This window comes from Ovis aries, chromosome 3, assembly GCF_016772045.2.
Source record: "Ovis aries strain OAR_USU_Benz2616 breed Rambouillet chromosome 3, ARS-UI_Ramb_v3.0, whole genome shotgun sequence".
In the NCBI taxonomy this organism is placed as follows: domain Eukaryota; kingdom Metazoa; phylum Chordata; class Mammalia; order Artiodactyla; family Bovidae; genus Ovis; species Ovis aries.
The window spans coordinates 10,878,283-10,894,530 of record NC_056056.1 but is presented as its reverse complement, the minus strand read 5'-3'; the positions used below and the strand labels follow the sequence as shown (position 1 = coordinate 10,894,530).

The 16,248-nt window shown below is 37.7% G+C and overlaps 1 protein-coding gene across 4 annotated transcripts in view; it reads right to left on the bottom strand.

Annotated features, from left to right (window-relative positions):
• The window catches only part of SCAI (suppressor of cancer cell invasion), a 116,745-nt gene that overhangs the window by 80,849 nt on the left and 19,648 nt on the right, over positions 1-16,248 (bottom strand). The window contains exon 1 of one of the 4 annotated variants that reach the window (XM_060411811.1): positions 12,934-13,793. The exons of the other annotated variants lie outside the window; for them this stretch is intronic. The gene's annotated coding sequence lies outside the window, so the exon portion shown is untranslated. Of the gene's footprint in view, positions 1-12,933; positions 13,794-16,248 lie in introns of those variants that run through there. 4 annotated transcript variants of the gene reach the window in all.

Genomic DNA, 16,248 nt, shown 5'->3' with positions numbered 1-16,248 from the left:
CAGAAGTATAAAGTCTCTGCTTTCTTTCTTTGCCCTGATAGTGGCAGCATTTAGGTATAAACTCCAGAACTCCCCGGAAAGACTTAAGCCAAAGTTGTCCTCCTTGGGGCTTTGCTTTACACTTGCTTAGTACCCTCAGCTTCCTTTTCCTCACTCTCTACCAGGTTTCCCTGAAACTATTTCTAGGGAAGTCATTGTCCCCTGAAACCTCATCCAAATTTCTGCTTCTGGGGAATCCTACCTGAGGCAGTAGTCATTGAATATTATCAATGAGTACCATCTCAATTCTCTAGGATGACAACTGTACACCATTCCAAACCTTTTTCTTTGCATGATCAAATATATGGTGATTCTCTTAAATGAAGATGGAATATGATACAAACTATTCACCTTGCCTTTTTCACTTAAAATATTTCATGGATCATATTCCATGATAGTAAAATTTATATACACTTCAAAAATTTTAAAGATGCATGGGTTGCCTATAAAGTATAAATCAGTATCCAAAAAAAAGTATTTTGGGGGGATAGAAATAAAGAAGGAATTTTTAAAGGAGAGGGGGAGAATTCTTTGGTTTATCTCTGTAATTCTGCTCCTCAATAAGAACAAAAACTACTAACTTTTAGGAACAGTGAAAAAAGAAGCAATGCAAAATTTGCTAAAAATAGGTAAATTTTATTTTCTTAATTCTACATTTAATACATGAATATTTAATATACCTAGATATATATGTAATTCATATTAAAGATCAGGATGTTATTCCTTCGAGTCTTGTGACTTAAGGAGGCAGGAAGAAGAGAAAGAATTGTGTGAATCGTATGTGTATTGTTAGTCTACTCTAACTCCTATTTGAAGTTTGGTGCCCCCAAGGAATAGCCTTTTCTTCCTGGCAAAAAATATGCTGGATATTTCACAAGGATATGTTGCTTAAAATATACCTACATTTCAAGGAAGAAGAGATTACAGATGCTGCATAAACCATCAAGTAACAGCCAACAAGCAATAGAAATTTCAACATTTCAATATCAACATTTAAGAATATAAACATATTTAGAACATAACGGAAATGTAACAATAAAAATGATCTCTTATTGGATGTTAAACCTGGATTAAAAGAGACTTACTAAAGCACCGTAACATTTATTTACTATGAAATAATTATACTAGTGCACAAAATCAAACATAAACCTTCAAAGATAAACTCTTTTCAATGACAAGATTGTTTTTATCATTTGGCACTGTTCAATGTTATAACCAAAAAAATTTGGTGGCCCAATAACCCAAAATGCTAAAACTGAAAAAGAGGCATGGTGGTAAGATGCTGGTAAACTAAGAAATAGAGGATGGGGGAGGGATACATTGGGAGTTTGGGATTAGCAGATGCAAGATGTACGTGTGTGTGTGTATCTGAATCACTTTGTGGTACACGAGAAATTATCACAACACTGTCAATGAACTATATACTTCAATAAATTAAAAAAAGAGAAAGAAATGGAGGAGGTCAGATGTGGGAGAGAACTTCTTTGGTGGTGTTTTTCCTATTTGTTACTGCAAAGGAAACCTCCAATCTAGTTATTAACTTTCAGTCTATCTGAGGTAATAGCTATTATGCCAAAAGCAATTACAGAGGCTAGAACTGAAGCTCTGAGGGTTTTGTTGTTGTTGTTTTAGCTGAAGATAATTCCTGGGTTGTGTACATGTGCTTTTATCGCTTAATCCGTAAACATATTTCGATTTCAAAATTCTCACTGCTGCTGCTGCTGCTAAGTCACTTCAGTCGTGTCCGACTCTGTGCAACCCCATAGACGGCAGCCCACTGGGCTCCCCCATCCTTGGGATTCTCCAGGCAAGAACACTGGAGTGGGCTGCCATTTCCTTCTCCAATTCAGGAAAGTGAAAAGTGAAAGTGAAGTCACTCAGTCATGTCCAACTCTTAGCGACCCCATGGACTGCAGCCCACCAGGCTCCTCCGTCCATGGGATTTTCCAGGCAAGAGTACTGGAGTGGGGTGCCATTGCCTTCTCCACAAAATTCTCACTACTTTTTCCTATTTCTTCTCTATTGGAAAAATCATAGATTAAGAAAAACCATTACCTTGGATAAATGTATTCAATATTATTTTTGATGTAAACATTTTTAGACAATTTTTAAAAAGCAGATCGAGTAAATGAACATGGGAAGATTACATTCATGTTAGTAAGGGGTGTTAAATTTATATTAATCCCTGGTAAAAAATCAATTATTTTTTGTTTATGAGCAACCATCTGATTGGAACAGTATCTGTAGTTTAAAACCAGTCTAAAAAATAAATAAATAAATAAACCAGTCTAATGACCTTTGTGAAGCTCTATAAAAACCATCGGGCTTCCCTAGTGGCTCAGACGGTAAAGAATCCAACTGCAATGCAGGAGACCTGGGTTCGATCCCTGGGTTGGGAAGATCTCCTTGAGGAGAGCATTGCAATCCACTCCAGTATTCTTGCCTGGAGAATTCCCATGGAGAGAGGAGACTGGTGGGCTACAGTTAACGGGGTCACAAAGAGTCAGACACGACTGAGTGACTAAGCACAGCATAAAACCATCAGTAAAGCCTTTGACTGCTTTGTGGTAACTGTTAAATATTCTAATGTGAGTGGTTTTCTTGTGTTTGTTTCACTGTGGCTATACAGAACATAAAACTTAGCCATTTTACCCATTCCTCAATTATACGGTCCAGTGGTGTGGCATGAAGGTCATTCACACTGTTGTGAAACCATCACCACCATTCACGTCCTAAACGTCTCCATTTTCGGAACCAAAACTCTGTACCCACTGAGCAACTTTTTATTTCTCCTTCCCCAGCCCCTGGCAACCACCATTCTACTTTTTGTCTCTATGCATTTGACTAATCTAAGTACCTCCTATCAGTGGAATCATGCAATATTTATCCTTTCGTGTCTGGCTTATTTCACTTAGCATGATGTCTTCAAGGTTCATTTATGTTGTAGCATGTGTCAGAATTCAATTGCTATGACACTGAATAACACTCCACTACATGTGTACAACACATTCCGTTTATCCATTCACTCGCACATGGACATTTGGGTGGTCACCACCTTTTGACTATTGTGAATAAAGCAGGGTGTGAATGAACACTGGGGTCTATATCTGTTCAAGGCCCTGCTTTCATCCTTTGGGTATACACGGAAGTGGAATTCTTATATCACGTAGTAATTCTATGTCTAAATCTTTGGGGAACCACCACACAATGTAAGATTTTAAAGCACAATTATTGGTGTTTTCTACAGACCTATGAGAAGTAGCTGTTATTTTCTGTGTTGATTGTTCACATTGCCTATATTTACCTCAAAATTTCAACTTGTAACACACTTGTCAGAAGTGTCCCAGGATTTCACATTTGAAAGTGGGGAGAAAACAGTAATAATAGCAGCTATCAGCTGTTGATAGATTGTGAGCTAAGAGCTTTATGTATAAGGATGAACACACAGTACTAGCCACACAAGAAATTAAAGTATGATCTTTTCCTAAATGTATTTCTCAGAAGGTTAAGTCATTGTAACAGGGGTTTGGGGGAGTCAAGTTGGTCAAACAGTTTAGATTGTCTCCTGAGGATTTTTCCAACTTTAATACACCCTGTGACTTTCTAGGAGGGGATACATTGAGCTGATGTTCAAGCGTTTTGCCTTTTGTTGAAGATCACGCTGCAGAAACGTTCTGATGTAGGGCAAGGTTTCCAGTGGCAGCACTCTAAGCACTCCTGATCATTCTGTGATGGGGGAGGCTGTCTTGTACATTGCAGCAGGCCAGCAGCGTGCCTCTCCTCCACACACTAGATGCTAGGAGCATACCCCATCAGCAACGTCTCCTGGACCTCCCTGGTGATGCAATGGATAGGAATCCGCCTGCCAGTGTAGGACACACGGGTTAGATCCCTGGTCCAGGGAGATTCCACATGCCTCAGGGCAACCAAGCCTGTGGGCTACAACTACGGAAGCCCGCGCACCCTCAAGCCCATGCTCTGCAACGAGAGAAGCCACTGCAATGAGAAGCCTGCGTGCTGCAACTAGGCAGTGGCCCCCGCTCGCCACAACCAGAGGAAGACCACGCACAGCAATTAAGGCCCGGTGCCACCAAAAACAAAAGCACGCCTCCGGACACGGCCAAATGTAGAATTGTCCCGGGTTGAGGCCCGCTGGTCTAAGATCAGTGAATTTACCATCTGTTTCCCCATTTAAACAGAGGTCATCAGACAGGAATGTCCTCTTTCCCTCCTGCCTCACACCTCCCGTGTCCCCTGTCTTCCTCTTCTGCCAAAGGACAGCTGCTCCTCTCAGCCTCCACCCGTGCACTGGATTCCATTCCTACCTGCCTCACACCTCCACCTGCCCACCATGTATCCTCTGGACAGTATGTTTAGTTTCTCCCTCAGACTCCAAACATGCTCACTTTTACCTTTCCTAAACAAAGGAAACAAACCCAAACCCTTTCTCCTCCCCCTCAAGTTGTCTCCCTCCTCTATGCAACCAAATTTTCATAAGGATCCACCTTGTACTCATGGCCTTCACTTTCACTACTTTTATATGTTTACATTTCTGCCCAAGAAAATCTGGGTCTACAGCTGTTTTTCTATTCTCTCCAAGATTCCACCTGCCCAGTTCAGTGGTCTCCTCAGGGTCCTTCCCTTAATTCACATCACAGGGTGTTTAAATATTTTTTAATGAACTTCTGGAGAAAATATTTGACCTGGTGAGCAATCTCACCACGATGTTATTCTCCTGGTTCTCTTTTTCACCTTAGTGATGGCTTTTTCTGTTTCTTCTGCATCCCTAAAGACAGGTACCTTTAGGGATGGTTTTTCATTACTACTCTTCTAAATGATCTCCATGACTTCAAATACCCCTAGGAATTCCCTGTTCATCTCCGAGCCCACATTAAATCCTGAGCTCAAAATTAAGAGTTTTTTAACAGCAAGGTGGCTGCTATATATTCAAAATTATAATTTTGAATAAAAGGAACAAAAAGTAGTTATTACCATGAACAGTAACTGCCACCAAGAAATGACTTCTACACACAGGCACTGAAGAAAGTGCTTTACAAATACTATTAACTCATCTAATTTACTCCTCTACAATCCAATGAAGTTGGCTTACTATTCCAACATTATAAATGAGGTTACGATCTCAAAGAAGTAACTTTCTCACATAGCTAGTAAAATTAAAGTATAGCGTGGGAACTAGATTTTACTTCAAAGCCAGTTTTTAAAAATCAAGTGTATTGTTTCATATTATCTTTTAAATCTCTCCTCAAAATTCAATTCTCTTAGCTCTTCTTGATTTTTACAAACTTACAGGATAATTAAAATCAGCGCTGGAAACTGTGTACACTTGGACCTCTGGATCAAAGAAAATAACTATTTTTCTAAGAATCCTAGGGCTGAAAGAAAGTCTACGTTATATAGTTCCTCTCCAAGCCTGTAGGCAGAACTGTATCTAGACCATTCCAGACAGATGGATATCTTCTATTTTTAATGACATCTAGGAAAGGAGATTCTCGCCTACCAAATTTAGGTTGTGAGCCAAAGGAAGGAAGTGGATCTAATTTTATGCTCCATATAGCTACACCTTCACATACAATTGGCAATATGCACCCTAACAGGATATTAGAACAAGTAGAGAGGCACACAAAAATCTACAATATAAGGCCAGTCACTAGAAAGGGCTGTGGCTAGCTGTCAAGTTGACAACGGACCAAAATCATTCTAGTCCAAAGTACAAAAGAACTGACATCATAGTCTTCCTATTATGTTAAAACCCGTCTGGCAGAGTAACAAGAAAAATGACAAAGGAGTTTCCAGCAGGCAGTATATCCATTACCTGACTGTAGCTAGTTACAAACAGTTAAGTCCAAATCTTAATGAAGCACAGTCATGAATGCACCTTAAATGAGTAACTTTTTTTTTTTTAATGAGTAACTTTTTAAGGCTTCCAGTTTTACCCTTGCCAATACTTCCTTGAGGCTCCAGGCTTGAGGATCCAAACATTTCACAATTCCCCCCCAAAGATTTCCTAATTCTGCATATTACAGAAGAAAGTTAAAGTCACTTTAGGATAATTATCTCAAAGATACTGACTAGAGCCAACACAAAGGTTTAATTGGACCTGAAGTCAAATACTTTCCCAAATTAACCATTTGGACATGCATCTTCACAAAGTTAGGAGAGTTTTGGCATTACTTCAAATAACATAACCCCATGGGTCAAATTGTACTGTAAAACTAAGTTCATTTTTTTTAATGATTAAGGAAACAAAGTGGATAATCACAAGAGTATAAGTTTTGAATTTCATTATCATATTAAAATCTAGTACAGACTAGCAATAAATGAAAGTTGATAAAGCTCAGGAAATGTCTGTATAAAATTACAATAGCAGAGTTGGTATAATTCCAAAAACCCAGGTCACTGCTCAACCATTTTTTAAAACAAATACTCATCAGAAATAGCAAATGTCAAAGATAAAAATAGCAACCTGATCCAATCAGGCAAATCACCAGATAACTTTTTGAAAATAATTCAAGTTGCTTCCCAGAAGACAGCATCTATTTCTACCTATGCATTAATGAGGTAGGACATTTGTGACCAAAACAGTTCTTTCTCTCATTTGTTTTAGTGAATGATTTGACAACAAAAAGAATTAAAAATACAAGGTTTCATCTTGTCACATAAAACATTGTCATCATTGTTTTAACCCACCCAAAAACCTCTTACAAGCACAAAATATGTATTTCAAACTCCGAACAGTCTTCAATGTAGATAAAAATTGCCTATCCCCCAAAAGTCTAAACTAAACAACAAAGATGCTACCTTATGTTTTATCAGACAGCAGCAACTCTATAATGCCAAGTTTTATTTGGGGTCTGCTGGAGGCTCATGCAATTTTTTTCTCAGCTGCTTCTCAGTCATCACCTGATCTGGAAGTGGTAAGTGGTTAACAGCTTTATGACTCCAATTCACATTCTATCATGAGCAATCTGTGATTAGTAATTAGTAAGCTATTTATAACACTCAGGGTATTTTTAATAACAGCTCACGTGAGATATAAACCACTATGCCATATAGCGTAACTCTTTAAACTATCCAACTCATTGGTTTTTTAATTTTCACAAAAATTCTACATCAGCCATCACTACTTAATTCCAGAATATTTTCAACACCGCCTAAAGAAATCTCACACGTTACTCATCACTCTTCACTTTTCCTTACTCCTAACCCTGGCAACCATAATTTACTTTCTCTCTAGTGATTTGCCTCTACAGGGCATTTTATATAAATGGAATCACACAATGTAGACTTTAATGATTGGCTTGTTTAACATAACATTCTGAAGATTCATCAATATTGTAGTGTGTGTCAATACTTCATCTTTTTTATGACTGGGTAATACTCCGTTGTATAGAAATACCATATCTTATTTCACTATTCATCTGTTGATGAACATTCAGGTTGTTTCCACTTTTTGACTACTATGAACATGCTGCTTTGAAAATCTGTGTACAAGCCTTTGTGTGAACATATGTTTTCACTTTTCTTGAGTATATACCTAGAAGTGGAGTTGCTGGGTCACATGCTAACTCTATGTTCTTAACTTTTTGAGGAACTGCCAAATTGCGCCAATGCAGCTACATCCCTTTACAATCCCACCAGGCCTGTAGTATGGGTACAGTTTCTTCCTATCTTCACCAACCCTTGCAATTGTCTTTCTTTTCTATTATAGCCCGCGTAGCAGGATGAAGTGGCATCTCATCGTTCTGACTCAAATTCCCCTAGGGATCAATGGTGCTGAATATCTTTGCATGTGTTTGTGGGCCACATACGTGTCTTCTTTGGAGAAATGCCTCAAATCCTTTGTTCATTTGTGAATTGGATTATTTGTCTTTTTACTGCTTAGTCATAAGAATTTGTTAATATTCTGGATATGTTCCTTATCAGATGTATGCTTTGCAAAATAATTCCCCCATCCTGTGAGTTGTCTTCTCAGTTTCTTAAAGGTGTCTTTGAAGCAAAAAAAAATTTTTTTAATTTTCACACAGTACTAATATATCTATTTTTTCTTTTGCCATTTGCACTTCTGGTGTTAGATCCAAGAAACCACTGCCTAATTCAAAGCCACAAAGATTTACTTCTACGTCTTCTTGACAGATAAGACACCATTTCATCACCAATTTCTCCTCGCACTCCTGTTGAAATCAGAGATGTACAGGTTTCATTTCTGGGCTTTCAATTCTATTCCATTGATCTATATGCCTATCTTTATGCCAGGACCACAATGCTTTGATTACTGTAGCTCTGTAGCAAGTTTTGAACACTTAGGTTTTTAAGGAATACATGAAGAGTATGTTTAGACTCAGAAACTCCAGTTACAGGAAGACTTCTTTTTTCCTGATTTCAAACTTACTCTTGGCAAATTTCAAAAGAAATCAGCATGTTCAGCTACTTACATAACACATTTTCAGAGGTATGTGTTCAGCATACTCAGTTTCATATACAAGTCTTTACTTCTTTTTCATTTGATTTCATGCAAGCACTAGAATCCTAGCTGCTCTGCTGTATAGGCTATAAGCATCTGTCTACAATGCAGGAGACCTGGGTTCGAGCCCTGGGTTGGGAAGATCCCCTGGAAAAGGAAATGGCAATCCCCTCCAGTACTGTAGCCTGGAAAATCCCATGGACAGAGGATCCTGGTACGCTACACTCTATGGGTCGCAAAGAGTTGGACACGACTGAGCGACTTCACTTCACTTTACAGGCTATAATACACCTGCCACCTGAGTTTAAAACAAAACTTTTTTATAAAAAGAAAAATTTCTCAAATTAAGTGACACTTTTTTGGGGTCTCTCCAAAAATTTCTTTAATGATGTTACGAGTTGAATACATTTCTTAAATTATTAATATCAATATTCTATGACCCAGAAGTGAACCAGACTGATATTAAGTCTTGCCGTAGGGAAGAGTTCAACATACAGTAGTCACAAAGACTGCATATAACTGAAGTTACAGGACCATCTATATTCCTTTTAGTATATATATATATATAACATGAGTCTAAAATCTATCTGTGAACCTCAAAGGGCACACATAATTTAAGAGAGGAGTGTGTCACCAGGGGAGAAGCAGCCTAGAAAGCTTAAATAATTTCATAATAACTTACTCTCAATTTTAAGAACTTAAAACTACTCTAATTTAAAGCATCCACACTGTTGCTATTTCCTAAATGATAATGACATTCAAAGGGGCTTGACAGTTTTACTTTTGCTGGCAGCGACTAAAAACAACACCCCAACTTTGAGAAGCCATCTGGTGGTGAGGAAACCAAGCCATCACCTCACACGCAAAATGTCAAATAACTCACTAACACAACAGTAATTAAGGAAATGTTCTATTTCCCCAAGTGCTAAAAACGCTCTGTTCCCTTCAGGACACTGGGTGAACTATGTGGATCTCAACAGACCTGCCCTGTCTCTCCTCCCCAGAAAATAAAGCAATCCCAATAGATGTTCCTTCAAAGTCTTTTAGGCTCAATCGTTCTGTATAGTAGTATATCTGAATGTGTACAGTGGAAATGGGAATGTTGTATTTTAGAAGCAGAACCACAGATAAATACTTTGGTATAACTGCCTATTTATGTTTTCTGTATTTCCATTTTTGGCACAGAAAAGAAAACTGCTTCAACTACTTACTCTATTTTATCCCCAGGAACATAAAACCCCTCTCTTAATGCATTTCCAAATCCTAATCTCCAAAAATTAAATAACTCATAGGAAAAATATACAAATAAGTCAATATTTATTCAAATGATCTTAGAAAACCTTGATTTAAATTTTTTAACAGTTTAAATTACTTAAGTGTAAGTAAATCTGGTTGTCTATTCAACGTAGTAAACAACGAAAAATACAAGAATTGGAAAATTCATTTCCAATGGCCTAGCCATCCAGTGAAATCTTTTCTAGCATGATAAGCTTTATTTCCGGCCTGACATCCTCAGGGATCTAGTCTGACAGCTCTCCTGCGCAATTTCTCCTACAATACTTTTCTGGCCTCTCTTGGCGCATGTAAACTGCTGTTAGGTAATATTTCTTTTGGCAGCAGACTACATTCTTTATAGAAACAGACCTTCAACTGAACCCTCTCCACTTCAAACTCACATTCTTCCCTAACAGGTGAATCTTAAACTAAATCTACTATAAAAGGATGGACACATTTTAAGGTATTGAAATGTCAGATAGTCACTAAATCTCCCTGATAATAGAATTCAAGTTACAATCTCTCTTGAACAGAAATAAAAAATGGTTCTGGTAAATCATATTCTGAACTAGAGTTATTTTTCTTTCTTTCAATTGCCCTAGAATCATACATATATGTCTATTCTAAGTTTTAGGAAATAAATAAAATTGAGTGAAATCTAGAAAAAATAACTAAAATAATATAAACAGTACTTCCAAAATTTAAAAACTATACTTTCAATTCATTATACCTATCTTTTTATTCAATATATACTCTATAAACATTACCCACAGAAAAAGAGGTAAAATGTATATTTCACAGACTGACAGCGCACAAATGAAGTACTGAAACAACCACTTAAATAAATTTCTCTCCATTTAAAATCCAATAAACCCCAAGTATGCTTTAATTTGGGCTTCCCAGGAGGCGTTAGCAGTAAATAACCTGCTGTCAAGGCAGGAGATGTAAGAGACCTGGATTTGGTCCTTGGGTCGGGAAGATCCCTGAAAAAGGGCATGGTAACCCACTCCAGTATTCTTGCCTGGAGAGTCCCATGGACAGAGGAGCCTGGAGGGCTACAGTCCATAGGATCTCAAAGAGTCAGACACGACTGAAGAGACTCACCACACGCACACACACACACACTTTAATTTAATTCAAACATTTATTTGGTCCAAAGCTTCAGATGATACTGAGTTTTATCAGAGATAGAACCAGCTTGCTAGTTTACTATCTACTGGAGAGGATAAAAAAAAAGTATCCAAATTTACAAGTATATATTAAGATGATATGACATAGTTTGAAAAAGCACAGGATTGGAAGGTTTATTCATTTCTAGATGTATGACCTTGAAAGGCTCATTTGTTTTCCTAGAAAAACAGCTGACCAAAACTGAAATAAAAATTTAAAATCTTAATTAAAAAGATATAAAAATCTCAACAGTCCTATATCTATTAAAAACACAGATTTGTAATTAAACAGTTTCCCAAATAAAATCACCACATGGTTTCACCAGAGAATTTGTCTAACCATATATGGAAGAAAAAGCACCAATAGTAAGCAAAGTTTTCTAGAGAAAAAGAAGGAATGTTTCCCTACCCATTTCATAAACCAGGACAGCCCTGATGTTTAAGGAAGGATAGTATATGAACACAGACACAGATGCAAAAGTCCTAAAAATATACTGGTAAATTGAACACAGAAATATATTAAAAAGGATTATATATCATGAGGAAGAAGAGTTTATTCCAGAAATGTGAGGTTGATTTAACCTCGGGGCCGGGGGGGAATCAATGTAATTCAACACAGATTAACAGGGGGGAAAAAGAGAGAAAAAAATCAGACATAGAAAAAGAATTTGACAAAATTAAACACCCACTAAGGATTTAAAAAAAGATTTCAAATACTGGCCAAGATGTAGTAACAGGGACCAGATTTACCTTCCTACATTAAACAATCAAAAGAAAGCAGACAAAATAGATAAATAATGGTTTTTCAAGACACTGTGCATCAAGCAACAACAACAACAAAAAACCCAGTGACCTCTGAGGACAAAAAAAGTGAGTTCTCTACTTGCCCCCAAATCACTGCCTTGAGAGCATTTCCAGGGTGTGGTTCAGGGAAGGAGAACCCAGGCAGAGCCCAAGGGATAATGTCAGGGGAAAAGACAGAGCTGAGAGTCCAGGGAGACCAAAGCAGCTAGAGTTTACAGGGCAGGATAGCGCACAGGGGACAAAGTGCTGGAGATCTTCCGGGAGTTCCTCTCCAGTATTCCACTGAACACACATCAGCCTACGAATGGAAAAAAACCACCAAAGAGAAAGGAAAGAATCATCAGAGAGCATTAGAGGGAACCATGCCTGGAGCTTACACAGGGCCAACAATGGTGTCTTCCCACCAGCCAGACTTGGAAAACCTTCTAATTCCCAGGTGGAGTATTCACAAGGGTCTTGCCGCAGAAGTAGAGAATGATAAGCCATAGTGACAACAGCAGTTCCACTCAACAAAGCCTAAAACCAAGCCCCAAATGGGTCAAGATAATTCCAAATAATTCGACTGCATCTCTGGGGAAAATCTTCAAAAATTTTCAAGGGAAAAAAGAAAAAAGCAACAGAACAAAATTTCAAACCCTCCACGGTGTCTGGCACCCAGTCAAAGATTATCAGGCATTTCCAAAGATGCAGGAAAATATGACCATCATTGATGAGAAAAATCAACCAATCAAAACCAACCCAGAACTGACAGCAAAATAGTTTTCATAACTCTAGAGGTATGCAAACTTGTCCTATAAAGGGCTTGATAGTAAATATTTTAGGCTGTGTGAGTCATACACTCTCTGCTACAACAATTCAACTCTGCAGTTGGACAAAAGTCTTGAACAGGCTTGTTACATAACAAACAGGATACACAAACAACCAATAAACATATATAAAGGTACTTGACCTCATCAATCATCAGAGGAATGCAAATTAATTAATACCATATGTACCCCAGCAACAAATACCATCCTCTAATAAAAGGAAACAAGGCTCCTTGGAGAAATGTCTGATTCTACAACTGAGCCAAGAAATACACAAGATGAGCCTGGAGCATCTTGTACTGCTAGACAGTAAGAAAGTGATCTAACAAAATTTATTTCATTTTATTAATAAACTCACAATGGCAGGAGTATGTCAAAAGGATACAGCAGCCAACTGAAGAGCTCTCAATTGCCAAGCTGGAACTATTCAGCAACAACAAAAAAATAAAACAGTAATGGATTATAACCCAAAGTATCAAAAAAATCCATGAGTTCAATTATACAAATAGTTGAACACATAAACAGATAAGTAATAAATGGATAAATGAGAGAACAGACAAATCTCCCACAAAGAAGAATTTAACATAATTCATGTACTTTGCCTTCAAGGAAGTGAGGCATGACACCCATCCTTTGAGTGTGGACTGCACGTAGTGACTTCCTACCAGAGAATACAGGATTAAAGGGGGGAATAAAGGAATAGTGCTACAATGAAGAACTCTGATTCTCAGCCAGATGTCAAGATTACCATTAACAGTGATTTATGTGGATACCTGGGACTGTGGATAGCATGAACCCTCAATATGATGTGATAAGAATGGCATTTTACCCCTGTGGTTTTCCCCAATTGAAAGACAGCTGAAAAAAGTACTTGACCAATATGCTTCAAAACTGTCAAGGTCATCAAAAATAGGAATGACCTGAAAACTGTCCCTGTCAAGATGCCTGAGGAAACATGATGACTAATGTGGTATCCTATGTGGCACAGAAAAAGGGCATTAGGTAAAAACTAAGAGGAAAAAAAAGTATAGACTTTGGTTAATAATTTATTTTACAAACAGTACACATATAGTATCTTTCCTGATGTCTCTTAAGTGTTATGTGCTTATTATAAAAGAGGTATAGAAAACCCAGAAAGTATAAAAAAGTAAGCAAAACTCCTACTCCCTAAAGATAACCATGATTAATATTCCGAGGCCGTGGTTCTCAAACTGTGCACTCAACACACCTCAGGGCACCACAGAAAACACACAAGGATGCCATGGGCTATTTTAAACTTCAAGGGAAACACAGCGACATCTGTCGGATACTCCACAAACTACAAGCTCAGGGTTCAGTAGCTCAGTGTTAACACTGTATCGCTCTATGTTCCTTTCCATAATGCCGTCTCTTTATAAAGCTGTTTTGTTTTCAAGAAATTAATTTATTTAATTGGAGGCTAACTACTTTATAATACTGTAGTGGTTTCTGCCATACATTGACATGAATCAGCCATGGGTGTACATGTGTTCCTCTTCCTGAACCTCCCTCCCACCTCCCTTCCCATCCCACCCCTCAGGGTCGTCCCAGTGCACCAGCCCTGAGAGCCCCGTCTCATGCATCAAATCTGGACTGGCGATCTGTTTCACATATGACAATATATATACATGTTTCAATGCTATTCTCTTAAATCATCCCACCCTCACCTTCTCCCACACAGTCCAAAAATCTGTTCTTCACATCTGTGTCTCTTTTGCTATCTCACATATAGGGTCATTGTTACCATCTTTCTAAATTCCATATGTAGGCATTAATATATTGTATTGGTGTTCTTCTTTCTGACTTACTTCACTCTGTATAATAGGCTCCAGTTTCATCCACCTCATTAGAACTGATTCAAATGCATTCTTTTTAATAGCTGAGTAATATTCCATTGTGTATATGTACCACAGCTTTCTTATCCATTTATCTGCCAATGGACATCTAGGTTGCTGAAGCTGGTTTTTTCAGAGGTTGCTTGTTACGAAAAAATAACCACCACATGAAAATCGTGTGGTACAGGAAATGAAGTGATGGTGTCCAGTATGACCCCAAGGCTGGAGAAGCAGTGAGGTGCCCAAGAAGTAATTGTGGTTAAGAATGAAACAACAAATGTTTTCTTAAAACACACACACTCAGAGGAATATTATTATACACATACCACAACAGTTAAAATTTTAAAACAGCAAGTGCTGGCAACAAAGTAGAGAAACTGAAACTCTCACAGTAGAGGACAGACCTATAAACTGGTACAACCACTTGGGAAAACGACATCAATGCTGAGTTGACAAAACCCAACGACTCAGAAAGTCTTTAGACATTTACGCTAAAGAATCGCTTTCATAGGTACATCTAAGTTCATTACCTTAGAAGCAGTTCAGTTACTCCTAGATCAGAGAATGGATACTTGTGGCACAGACACGTAGTTGAGTTCTACATAAGGTTATACGTCTACATGTGTCAATATGAAAGAATCTCAAGCTCCTAATGTTGAATGAATGAAGCAAACTGACAAGAATACAAGCAGTATGATTTCATACATTCATATTTACATACATATATACAAGCAGTATGATTTCATATATTCATATTTACATACATATATACATATATAGGGGTCGCAAAGAGTCAGATACAACTGAGCGACTGAACATCATCATCATATATATATAAAGTTCAACAAATCTAAAACTTAGCAGAATATTTACAAGTACATTGTTGCTGTTCACTGTTAAATTGTATCCAACTTTTTGTGACCTCATGGATAGCAGCACGCCAGGCTCCCTTGTCTTCCACTATTTCCCAAAATTTGCTCAAATTCATGTGCACTGAGTCGGTGATGCTATCTAACCATCTCATCCTCTGCTGCCCACTTCTTTTGCCCTCAATCTTTCCAAGGATCAGGAATGAGTGAGCTCTTTGCATCAGGTGGCCAAAGTATTGGAGCTTTGGCAACACTCTTTCCAATGAATATTCTGGGTTGATTTCCTTTAGGATTGACTGGTTTGATCTCTGCGAAGTTCAAGGGGTTCTCAAGAGGGATTCTCCAGCACTACGATCCGAAAGCATCAACTCTTCAGTGCTCAGCCTTTTTTATGGCTCAACTCTCACACCCATACATGACTAATGCAAAAAGCATAGCTTTTACTATATGGACCTTTGTTGGCAAGTTTACATCCATATATGTAAAACCATAAAGAAAATTCAAGAGAATAAAAACCATTTTCAAGCAGTGATTGGGAAAGGAAGCAAGTGAATGTCACAAAAGAGGCATAGAAGGAACTTTCAAGAATATTGACAATGAACTATTTTTAAAGTTGGCCAGTAGAAACAAAGATTTTTAATTAATTATTCTTTTAAAGTGCACATACGTCATATATGCTTTTTGTATGCATATTAGATTTCATTTTAAAATAACTAAACATTATTTAGTAAACAAAACATTTCTTGAACACCTACTATGTTCTGGATATTTTGAGTGCTTTTTGTTTTATTCTTACCCGCACAGAGCTAATATTCTATTATATGATAGCCAAGGACGAAGAGAGAACATAAAATGGGCAATGAATGAATGTGTGTCGCCCACCAACATGTACACACTTTTTTTTTTAATTGTAAGAACACAGAAAGAGTTATCAGGAGTACGGATAAATGG